Here is a 13,283-nt window from a genome sequence, read left to right on the forward strand (position 1 = left end):
GGCCCAGCGTCCCACAGTCACACGATCAAACTTAGGGGTGCACAGCAACTGGCAGGCACTCACAATGGTTTCAGCATCCTGAGGTCACGTGATTCCCACTTAGGACCTTCCGACAAGCCACGTCAACTGGGAGGGGGGGGGAATATGATTCACTTAACAACCACAGTGATCCACTTAACAACCATGAAAAAAGAAGTTGGTAAAATTAGGGGCTTAGCAACCCTTGCTCAGCAGTGGAAATTCTAATCCCCATTATGGTCATAAATCGAGCACGTCCTGTACCAAGATCTCCCACTTGGTACATTTAGAGTATAGTTAGTCCTCAACTTACGACCACAATAGAGCCCAAACGTTCTGTTGCTAAGTGAGGCATTTCTTTGTGCCCCATTTAAAAACCTTTCTTGCCACTGTCGTTAAGTGAATACAGGTAGTCCTTGGCGTATGACTATAATGGATCCTGAAATTTCTATTGTCAAGTGGGACATTTCTGAAGCAAGTTTTACTACCTTTCTTGATGCAGTTGTTAAGAGAATCACTGCAGTTGTTAAGTGAGTTACCCAGTTGTTAAGTGAATCCGGCTTCCCCACTGACTCTGCTTGTCAGAAGGTCACATAAGGGGGATCACATAACCCCCAGGGGCACGGCGACTGTCATAACTAAGAGTCCGTCGCCAAGCATCCGAATTTTGTTCCGCTGATCGCTGCTGAATGCGGCAACGGTCGCAAGTGTGAAAAACAGTCCATTTCGCTCTTTTCAGTGCCCTTGTAACTTTTTTTTAAAGAAAAGGTTTCTATTTTTTTATTTTTACACATCTCTTCACATGAGCAACATGATTTTGGATTATAACACTTGTGTGTAGTCATACTTTCATTTCTGTCAAACTTATATAATATCATCTCATACCATTATCCATTTCACTCATCTTTAAATAAGTTTCCGTTTCATATTTCATTAATTCAATATCAAAATCAATTCATCCACACATAAATTTTCAATTCTTTATCCCCTATTATTTCCATTTTCAGTTTGCCACCTGTTTTATTTTACATTGCACATCATGATTATCCTTAATTTTCTCTAAGCCAATATATAATAAACAATCTAAAAAGAGTAAAACTAAAATAGAGCTAATAGGCTGTATTTAGGATCCACACGGTATATCCCCTCAATCTATCTAATTTTTAAAAGTTTCGTTCCCCTACTTTAATCATAATAAAATACTCTCATTATACACTTCTAGCATCCATTAATTCATCCACTGTATATTTTAAAATGTGTGCCCTTTTTCTCTTCCACCCTAAATCCACCACTTTCAGCTATTTGCAGAGCGATGCTGAAAGTTGCGAGGCTAATCCTTCATGAGACGAAATTCTCCTGCTTGGCAAAGTTTTCGGGCTTTTCAGAAGAATTAGAAAGCGGACAGGTGTTTCGACAGAAAAGATTCCTTGTTCTTGGATTTCGCTGGGCATATTTTCACCCTCAATTTTTTATTATCACTATTTTGCGTGGGTGTACGCTTCTTTCTTTTCATTTAATCCTATTATGTAAGGCGCCTGCTGTGGCATCATCCGGACAAGAGATTTCAGGCTGACCTTTGAAAGAAGCCAGAACTGGACTCTGGGAGAAGAAAGATAAATTAGTGGCCGAAATTAAAACGGCACCGAAAAAAGGATGGGTTTTTTTTCTCACTTACGACCGTTGCTGCAACCCCCGTGGCTAAATGATTGAGAGGCTTGGCCCCTGCCCATTATTAAGTAAGACCGCTTTATGACTTTCCTTGCCAGTGTCGCTAAGTGAATAGCTGCAGTTATTAAATTAGGGCACAATTATTAAGTGGATCCGGCTTCTCCATCGACTTTGCTCATCAGAAGTTTGCAAAAGGGGATCACGTGACCCCCCAGGGACGTTACGACCGTCATAAATACGAGTCAGTTGCCAAGGGTCTGAATTTGGATCATGTGACCAAGGGGTTGCTGCGATGGTCATATATGTGTGAAAAACAGTTTATGTCCCTTTTTTCAGTGCCGCCACTGAGCAAATGTCTGTAAGTGGAGGACTATTTTGGTGCTTCCTGCTTCGATCCAGAGCAGATCCTTTCCCGGACGGATCGCCATCTGGTGTTTTAGGTGTCCGCAGTTCTTTTTAACTAGGTTGGTCAATGATTAGCCATTCAGGCAAGAGCATGTGTTCACCTATTAACCCTGACTTGCAAAAACAAAAAAGTGAATCCAGTCTTGGAGGTGATCCTGATGACAGGTGGTCCTCAATTTACAACGATTCATTTAGCGACCGTTTCAGTTACAATGGCACTGGAAAAAAAAGGGACTGTTTTTCACCCTTAGGGACATTGCAGCCTCCCCTGGGGTCACGTGATCAAAATTAAGATGCTTGGCGACTGACTCGTATTGATGACGGTCACAATGTCCTTCCGGGTCACGCGATCCCCTTTGGCCGTCTAACAAGCAGAGTCTATGGGGAAGCCAGATTCACTTGGCAATCATCTTGCTCAGTGGAGGAATCCCTATCGGTTTACGCCGGTTCAACGCAGGGGTGGGATTCAATTTTTTTAACAACTGGTTCTGTGGGCGTAGCTTAGTTGGTGGGCGTGGCTTGTTGGTCATGTGACTAGATAGGCATGGCTTGGTGGATATGTTACTGGCTGGGCGTGGCCAACTCAACATCACTCACATCGAGGCACGCATCTCCTCGCCTGGCCTCTTATGACTGTGGGGATGCTGCTACAGTCGTAAGTGTGAAAACCGGTCATAAGTCCACTTTTTTCAGTGCCATTGTAACTTTGAATGGTCACTCCACACAAGCAAAGTACCAGCAAAGGAGGGGAAAAAAACTCCAGAGAAGTTCCAGAGGCAGGAAGTCTAGTCCTGCCAAGAATGTAATAAGGGTTAACGGAGAGGCAGTTTCTGTAAGCAACACCAGAATGTTTCCTTCCTGCCTTCCTTACAGGATTAGCCCAGTAATTCCTTTTAACAACCGGTTCTCCGAACTGCTTAGAATGTTAACAACCGCTTCTAGCAAATAGGTGCGAACTGGTAGAATCCCACCCCTGGTCCAACCGAACCCGTAGTAAAAAAACGCCTCCAATGATCAGCTGAGTGGAGACAGAAGAAGCCCACCCACGGGCCCCTGTGCTTTTCTCTTCTTTCTCCGCTCAGCTGATTGGCGCTGCAGGGCCTCGGCTGGTGTGGGGAAAGCTGCGCACAAGTGTTAGGTGCGCACACACAATCACCAAACCACTAGTGGAACAGGTAGGATCCCTGATGATCCACCGCTGATCTTACTAAGAGTAAAATAGGGGTAAAACTCGCTCAAGAAATGTCTCACTTAACAACAGAAATTTTGGGATCAATTATAATCATAAGCCGAGGACTACCTGTATTCCTGAGGTCTGTATTCCTTCCTAGGTCGGTTCTTTTTTTAAAGGATAAAAATTGTGAATCTGTTCTTTTTTTTTCTTTCCCCTTCTATTTCCTGGTTCTTCAGTTGCTTTGCTCTTTGGCTCGGGGTTGTTTTAATCACGGAAAAGCAGAATTAAAGAATAGCCTAGTTGGAGGGGACCTCAGAGGTCATCTAGTCCAGGGGTCTCCAACCTTGGCCACTTGGACTTCAAGGTTTGCTGGCTGGGGGATCCTGGGCGTTGAAGTCCTTCGGACTCAAAGTGGCCAAGGTTGGAGACCCCTGGACTAGTCCGACCGCCTCCTCCATCACAGATTGTTTTTCCTTTTCTTCCAATAGGCATCCAAGCCGTGTTCTGGATCACATCACAAGAGTTCGGCCGACTTGAGAAAGAATTTTTTTTGAACATCGCAAAAAATACAAATACTGTCTTTTGAAAAAATACCTTTAGAAAAACACGGGAACTTTCCTGCGGCATTACTAGATCGTATTATATTTTCATAGAAGGATGAGAATACGGGCTTATGGATGCTGAAAGTTTGGATGACATCTCAGGGTTGTGTTCTGAGGTCTCTGGGGAGAAGGGGGGAGGGAGAGAGGGAAGGGAGGAAGGAAGGAAGGAAGGAAGGAAGGAAGGAAGGAAGGAAGGAAGGAAGGAAGGAAGGAAGGAAGAGGAGGAGGAGGAGGAGGAGGATTGTGGAGTCATTGGAGCTCTCTGAGCTTAATGGTTTTCTTACACATTTCATGACCCAGCTAGGAAACATCATCAGAAGAATGGAAGAAAGAAAGGGAAAGAAAGAGAATAAGAAGGAGGAAGGAGAAGGAAAAGGGAAAAGGAAAGGGTAGAGGAGGGGAGGAAGAGGAGGAGAAAAAGAGGAGGGAAGGAAGGAAGAAGGGAGGGAGGGAGGGAAAGAAGGAAAGTGAAATTAAGGGAAGGAGGAGGGAGGGAGGGAGGAGAGCAGGGAGGGAGGATGAAGGAAAGAAACTGTGGAAAGAAGAAAAGGAGAAAGAGGGGAAAGGAGAGTTGGGAGGCAGGGAGGAAAGAGAAAAAGAAAGGAGAATGGGAACAAGGAGGAGAGGAAGGAAGGAAGGAAGGAAGGAAGGAAGGAAGGAAGGAAGGAAGGAAGGAAGGAAGGAAGGAAGGAAGGAAGGAAGGCAAAGAAAAGGAAAAGAGAGGGAAAATGGCGCAGAGGAAGGAAAGATAGTTTCTGCAGGAAGAATGAAGGGGATCAAAGCGAAGGGGTGAAGAGGCAGGTCACCAATCCCACTCTTCCTCTGCTTTTCCCCTCGACTGTCTAAGTGTGTCACCCTTTAAAACAAAGTCCCCTCCTTGCCCTGTGTAGCCAGTGATCTGTGGCCTCCCTTTGTCTGCACCAAGTAGCAAAGCAGTTGCAAGTCCAAGCAGAAAAAAAAACACGAAGGTGTAAATCATTTCCAGCCAAGAGGCATCTGGGAGTCCAGAGGTCAAACCTTAAACAAACCATCATCCCAACCACTTCTGAACCATCATCAGTTTCATTAGGAAGCAAAGACTTGGAAAACCTGAACGCGGAAACAACATTTGGCAAACTTTGCACTTCTCGGATGGGAGATACGGCAGGCTAGACCACTGAAACCATAAGCCACGTCTCCTTGGCAGGGCCTGATGGGAAGTTACAGCCAAAGCCAGCTGTCTCTTGACCGGCCCAGTAACTAAAAAATACTTCCCCAAAATTGCAAAATCCAGTCATTTGGCGGAAGGGCTGGGTGTGTCCCGATGGACAAGCCAAGATTATAAATTAGCTTTTGGTTATTTCTACAAAGGAAACATGTGAATCACAAGGTTTTCTTTGGCTCCTGAATTCAGCCTTTGTTGTTGTTTTTGTTTCAAGATTGCATAATATATTCAATCGCAATCTCTGGTTTTCCCAAATGCCAGCAGAGAATAAACCGGACTTAACATGAACCGAGTTTAGCAGGCTCTCATTTAGTTGCACCCAGAACATTTTTCTTCCTAACACAATTTATTTATTTTTATTGATATAGTAATCCCTAGTCAACCTCAGCTGACCTTAAACCTAATGAGATTTAATTGATACTTGGATGGGAGACCATCAGGTGAAGCTCCAGGCTCGCTGTTGGGCCAATCTGGAACCAACTGAAGAAGAAATATATTGGAAGTTTTTTTTTTAAAAAAAGACAAAACAGTTACATATATTCTTATTTATTTCAAATGTTAATTGTTTTTCTATTTATTTTTTCCCATTTTGCAAACTGCTCAGAGTTATCTAATAATCGGTGGCATGGGCAGTGTATGAGTTTAATCAATTAAAAAAACAAAGAAATAAAATGAACATAGCTTTTGAGAAAATTATCTATTAAGAAGGATGGATAAAATCACCAGGATTTTACATTCACCATATAAATTTGATAAATAAATAAGCCAATTAATAAAATGGTTGTTAAATGGATTTGGGAAGCCTATTTAGTCAATTCTTTCACAGTTAGTCCTTGACTTATGACCACAACTGAGCCCCAAATCTCCATGGCTAAACAAGACAGTTGTTAAGTGAGTTCTTCCACCCCATTTTGCGACCTTTCTTGCCACCGTTGTTAAGTGAATCACCACAATTGTTAAGTTAGTCACACAGTCATTAAGTGAATCCGGCTTCTCCCTTGACTCTGGTTGTCGGAAAGTCGCGAAAGGGGATCACAGGATTCCCCCAGGACGCTGCAACCGTCATAAATATGTGTCAGTTACCAAGGGTCTGAATTTTGCTCACGTGACCCCAGGGATGGCTGCAACAGTCGTAAGTGTGGAAAACGGTCCTAAGTCGCTTTTTCCAGTGCTGTTATAACTTTGAACGGTTACTAAACAAACTGTTGTAATTTGAGGACTGCCTGAACTGTGTTTTTTTAAAAAAATATTCCAATTTTGGGCTGTGTTTAATTCATGGGTGTTTGTCGCCCCCTGGTGTCAATAAATCATCACCGAAAATTATACTTCCCGTATAATTGTAATTTTAAATGTTTATCCTTTTCTGTTCAATACTGCCCAATTCTTAAAAATGGCCTGGACAAATCCCTGCAGTTTTCTTGACAACGTTTTTCAAAAGTGGCTTATCACTGCCCGCTTCCTAGGGCTGAGAGTGGCTGGCCCAAGGTCACTCATCTGGCTTTGTCCCTGGGGTAGGATTAAAACCCACAGCCTCCCAGTTTCTAGTCTGATACATTGAGAACTATACCAGGCTGACTTTGGGGGACAAATAATCCATATCAATGGGCTGGAGCGATAGGGTGTAACAGGCAGTTCTCGACTTACGACCACAATTTAGCCTCCGAGCCCATCCGAAATAAAAGCCATTTCTTTGTCATCCCTATAATTGGTTCTCATCAGGAACGGCATAAGATTCATCCGCCCTGCAAAGAAACACAGTTGTTAAGTGAATCAGGCAGCGGTGAAACAAATCCAGCTTCCTTCCTTGATTTTGATGGTGAGGAACCAGCTTGGGAAAGTCGCAAATGGCGTTCACAGGACCATCGCAAACACGCACCGGTTGCCAAGGGCTGGAATTTTGATCCCATGGCAGTGGGGAAATACTGTGACGGTGGTAAGTGCGAGGACTGGTCGTAAGTCCCTTGTTCCATGTGCGTTTGTAAGTACGAAGCGTTGCCAAATGAACGGTTGTAAATTGAGGGCTACCTGTGTAGCGTCTCCTGCTCGAGCTGCGGGTTGGACTAGATGACCTCCAAGGACCCTTCCAACTCTTGTTATTCTATGTCTAAAATCCCAAACCAGGAAGAAAAATTGTTCGAGATTTTCAACCACAAGATGGCAGTGCAAATTCACATATGGCTTTTTCTTTTTCTATTTTTTTTTTGTGCAAATCCATAATTTTTAAGTGGAAAAATTCAGCAAGAAATTGCTTTTCTGTACAGGGGGTCCTCAACTTATAGCGATTCACTTAGCAACCATTCAAAGTTACAAAGGCACTAAAAAAAAGTGAGTGATGACCATTTTTCACACTTACGTCGGCTGCGGCATCTGATCAAAATTTGGACGCTTGGTAACTGACTCATATTTATGACGGTCGCACTGTCCTGGAGTTATATAATTAATCCCCTTTTGAGGCTTTCTGACAGGCAGAATCAATGGTGAAGCCCAGACTCGCTTAACGACTGTGTGACTAATTTAACAACTGCAGAGATTTATGTAACAACTGTGGCAAGTAAGGTCATAGAATGGGGCAAAATTCACTTAGCAAATGTCTCATTTAGCAGTGTAATTTTAGGGCTCCAATTTAGGTCGTAAGTCGAGGGCTACCTGTATCTCTACGAGACCTCATACCCCAGGACACGGTGACCGTCATAAATATGAGCCAGTTGCTGAGCGTCCAAATTGGTCACGCAGCTGTGGGGATGCTGCAATGGTCATAAGTGTGAAAACAGAGGTCACTTTTTTCAGTGCCGTTAAAACTTTGGTTGCTAAATGAATGGTCTCAAGTTGAGGACTACCTGCATCCAATCAAAAGAATTAATAATCACAAACCTACATAGTTGGCCTCATTTAACATTGGGTTGTATTCATCAAGTTCCCTCAAATAAGTCCTTCCTTCCATTTCACCTTTTTTCCTTCCTTCCTTCCTCTCTCCCTCCCTCTTCCTTCTTTCCATTTCATCTTCCTTCATCCTTCCCTCCCTCCCTACTCTCATTCCTTCCTTCCTTCCTCCCTTTCATTTCACCTCCCTCCCTCCCTCTTTCCCTCTTCCTTCCTTCCATTTATTTATTTAACAGATTTATATAGCCTCCTATGGCGACTCACGGCGGCTTACAAGAATATAAAAACATCATATAAAAAACAATGAAACTAATATAAGAGAATCATATAATAAAATAACCCCCTGCCTCCCACACTAACAATATCGTACGAGCCATTTAATTTAATTTAATTTTCTTTCTTTCCTCCCTACTCTCCTTCCCTCCTTCCTCTCTCCCACTCGCTTCCTTTCCTCCATTTCATCTTCCTTCCTCCCTCCTTCCCCCTTCCTCTTCCTTCCTCCCTCCTTCCTCCTTCTCTCCTTCCTTTCTTCCTCCCTCCTTCCCCCTTCTCTCCTTCCTTCCTTCCATTTCACCTTCCTTCCTCCCTCCTTCTCCTTCTCTTCTTCCTTCCTTCCTTCCTTCCTTTCTTCCTTTTATATACCAACCACCTCATTGTCTAACAAGTCTTTGTATTAACAGAACCACATTCTTAAGAGTTCCTGTTGGTGACTTGTTGGCATCTAAGATTCAGCCTCCCTGATTCTCTGACTTTGGAGATACCCAAAATGGCAAAGTTTGGACTCATAACTGAGAAAGAAGTGTGATAGAAACAGGTCAGTGGAAAAGGCACAGCAAAGGACGAACCACAAGAACTATGATATGGTGCAACATTCTAACTAGGAAGGTTGTGAATTGTCCATCTCTGGAAAACTTAAGAAGAAGCTGGACAAGAATTGACGATTTGAGCAGAGACTTTCTAGCACTGATGATATTCCGCAGTTGGGTCATAAAATGGTAGAATAGAATATAGAATAGAGTAGAGCAGAAATAGAATGTAGAAAGTAGAACAGAACATAGAATGTACAATAAAATATAGAATACAATGGAACGTAGAATAGAATGGAATGTAGAATAGAATATAGAGTAGAATAGAATGTAGAATAGAATAGCATGTAGAATAAAATAGCATGTAGAATAGAATAGAATGTAGAATAGAATATAGAATAGAATGTAGAATAGAATATAGAATAGAATGTAGAATAGAATGTAGAATAGAATAGAATAGAATAGAATAGAATAGAATAGAATAGAATAGAATAGAATAGAATAGAATAGAATAGTAGAGTAGAATAGAGTACAATAGAACGGAGTGGAGTGCAATGGAATGGCATGGAATGGCATGGAATGGAATAGAATAGAATAGAATAGAATAAAATGTAAAATAGAATAGAATGTAGAATAGAATATAGAATAGAATAGAATATAGAATAGAATAGAAAGTAGAATAGAATATAGAATAGAAGAATGTAGAATAGAATATAGAATAGTACAGAATGTAGAATAGAATGTAGAGTAGAATGTAGAGTAGAACAGAACAGAAGGGAATGGGAATAGAATAGAATAGAATAGAATAGAATAGAATAGAATAGAATAGAATAGAATAGAATAGAATAGAATAGAATAGAATAGAATAGAATAGGGGATAAGAATAGAATAGAATAAGGGATAAGTATAGAATAGAATAGAACAGAATAAAAAAAGAACAGAACAGAACAGAACGGAATGGAACAGAACAGAACAGAATAAAAATAGGACAGAACAGAACAGAACAGAACAGAACAGAACAGAACAGAATAGAATAGAATAGAATAGAATAGAATAGAATAGAATAGAATAGAACGGAATGGAATGGAACAGAACAGAAGGGAATGGAACAGAACAGAGTAGAACAGAATAGAATAGAAATAGAATAGAATAGAACAGAATAAAAATAGAACAGAACAGAACAGAACAGAATAGAATAGAATAAGGGATAAGAATCGAATAAAATAAGGGATAAGAATAGAATAGAATAAGGAATAGAATAGAATAAAATAGATTAGAACAGAATAGAATAGAATAGAATAGAATAGAATAGAATAGAATAGAATAGAATAGAATAGAATAGAATAGAATAGAATAGAATAGAATAAGGGATAAGAATAGAATAGAATAAGGGATAAGTATAGAATAGAATAGAACAGAATAAAAAAAGAACAGAACAGAACGGAATGGAACAGAACAGAACAGAATAGAACAGAACAGAACAGAATAAAAATAGGACAGAACAGAACAGAACAGAGCAGAGCAGAATAGAATAGAATAGAATAGAATAGAATAGAATAGAATAGAATAGAATAGAATAGAACAATAAAAATAGAACAGAACAGAATGGAACGGAACAGAAGGGAATGGAACAGAACAGAACAGAATAGAAATAGAACAGAACAGAGTAGGACAGAATAGAATAGAAATAGAATAGAATAGAACAGAATAAAAATAGAACAGAACAGAACAGAACAGAACAGAATAGAATAGAATAAGGGATAAGAATCGAATAAAATAAGGGATAAGAATAGAATAGAATAAGGAATAGAATAGAATAGAATAGAATAGAATAGAATAGAATAGAATAGAATAGAATAGAATAGAATAAGGGATAAGAATAGAATAGAATAAGGAATAGAATAGAATAGAATAGAATAGAATAGAATAGAATAGAATAGAATAGAATAGAATAGAAGAATAGAGTAGAAGACTAGAGTAGAATAGAGTAGAATAGAATAGAACAGAATAGAATAGAAATAAGAATAGAATAGAATACAATAGAATAAGGATAAGAATAGAATAGAATAGAATAGAATAGAATAGAATAGAATAAGGGATAAGAATAGAATAGAATAAGGAATAGAATAGAATAGAATAGAATAGAATAGAATAGAATAGAATAAGGGATAAGAATAGAATAGAATAGAATAGAATAGAACAGAATAAGGGATAAGAATAGAATAGAATAAGGGATAAGTATAGAATAGAATAGAACAGAATAAAAAAAGAACAGAACAGAACGGAACGGAATGGAACAGAACAGAACAGAATAGAACAGAACAGAACAGAACAGAATAAAAATAGGACAGAACAGAGCAGAGCAGAGCAGAATAGAATAGAATAGAATAGAATAGAATAGAATAGAATAGAATAGAATAGAATAGAACAATAAAAATAGAACAGAACAGAATGGAACGGAACGGAACAGAACGGAACAGAACAGAAGGGAATGGAACAGAACAGAACAGAATAGAAATAGAACAGAACAGAGTAGGACAGAATAGAATAGAAATAGAATAGAATAGAACAGAATAAAAATAGAACAGAACATAACAGAACAGAATAGAATAGAATAAGGGATAAGAATCGAATAAAATAAGGGATAAGAATAGAATAGAATAAGGAATAGAATAGAATAGAATAGAATAGAACAGAATAGAATAGAATAGAATAAGGAATAGAATAGAATAGAATAGAATAGAATAGAATAAGGGATAAGAATAGAATAGAATAGAATAGAATAGAATAGAATAGAATAGAATAGAATAGAATAAGGGATAAGAATAGAATAGAATAGAATAGAATAGAATAGAATAGAATAAGGGATAAGAATAGAATAGAATAAGGGATTAGAATAGAATAGAATAGAATAGAATAGAATAAGGGATAAGAATAGAATAGAATAGAATAGAATAGAATAGAATAGAATAGAATAGAATAAGGGATAAGAATAGAATAGAATAAGGGATAAGAATAGAATAGAATAAGGAATAAGAATAGAATAGAATAAGGGATAAGAACAGAATAGAATAGAATAAGGGATAAGAATAGAATAGAATAAGGGATAAGAATAGAATAGAATAAGGAATAGAATAGAATAGGGGATAAGAATAGAATAGAATAGAATAGAATAGAATAGAATAGAATAGAATAGAATAGAATAGAATAGAATAGAATAGAATAGCAGAGTTGGAGTTCTTCTTAAAAACTCCCAGTGATGAGACACCCACAACTTCTGGTGGCAAGGAATTTCTCCTTTATTCTAGCTTGATTAGTTTCCATCCTCGGCTTCTTCTGCTGCCTTCAGGTGCTTTGGAGGAGGGGCTGACCTTCCTCCTTCTCTTTGGGGCGGCCCCTGAGATCTTGGAAGACCGCTATCATGTCACTCCTACTCCTTGTTTTCACCCCCAATTCCCTCAACCGTTTGCTGCAAAAAAAAACGGTGTGGATCCTTTTTGCATCGTGGTGACCAAAACTGGATGCAGCATTCCAAATGCGGCCTTACCAAGGCATTATAAAGTGGTACTAACAGTTCGCGTGGTTTTCATTTTGTCCCTCTGTTTATGCCTCCAAGGACTATGTTGGCTTTTTCCGGCAGCTGCAGTGCTTGACACCAAATCCAGAAGTCGTGAGTTCTAATCCTACCTTAGGCACAAAGGCTGCTGGCTGACCTTGGGCCAGCCTCTCCCTTTCAGCTCCACCAAAGAAGCAAATCACTTTTGGAAATTTTGCCCAGAAAACTGCAGGCACTTTTCCCAGACAGTCTCCCCCAAAAGATAGTCACTCCAAAAATCCTTAGATATTTCAGGTGAAAAGTGAGGGAGGAAAAAAACTCTTTGGCTTTGAACCCGGGGAAAGCCAGCCTGGAATGATTCCTTTCTTCCTGGCCTTGAAAAAAACAGATTTTGACTTTCCAGCAAATTCCTATACCCGATTTTTAAATTTGAAGTCTAAGGGAAGGAATGCTCCCTCCCACCTCTCATCCTCTTTCTTTCCATCTTCCTTGTTTTTCATTCACTCTTTCTCTCTCTCTCTCTCTCATCCTCTTTCTCTTTCTTTCCATCTTCCTTGTTTTTCATTCACTCTTTCTTTCTCATCCTCTTTCTCTTTCTTTCCATCTTCCTTGTTTTTCATTCACTCTCTCTCTCTCATCCTCTTTCTCTTTCTTTCCATCTTCCTTCTTTTTCATTCACTCTTTCTTTCTCTCTCTCTCATCCTCTTTCTCTCTCTCATTCTCTGGATGGATGGAAGGCAGGAAAGAAGGAAGAAAAAAGGGAGGGAACGGAAAGAAGAAAGGGAGAAGGGAGAAGAAAGAGGCGGGAAAGATTCAATCCCGGATCGAATTCGGTGCAAAGAAATCAAACCTGCTGATTTAGGCGTAGTTGGGAATCAAAGCTCGTCTCGCACAGTTGCGTGTTTTCCCCGGGACAAATACCTCTGGATCCCAGACAGGAAGGTGGGGGAAGCAAAGTCGGGAGCGGGGA

Source organism: Pseudonaja textilis, chromosome Z, assembly GCF_049901715.1.
Source record: "Pseudonaja textilis isolate UNSWEBS1 chromosome Z, rPseTex1.2, whole genome shotgun sequence".
Lineage (NCBI taxonomy): Eukaryota > Metazoa > Chordata > Lepidosauria > Squamata > Elapidae > Pseudonaja > Pseudonaja textilis.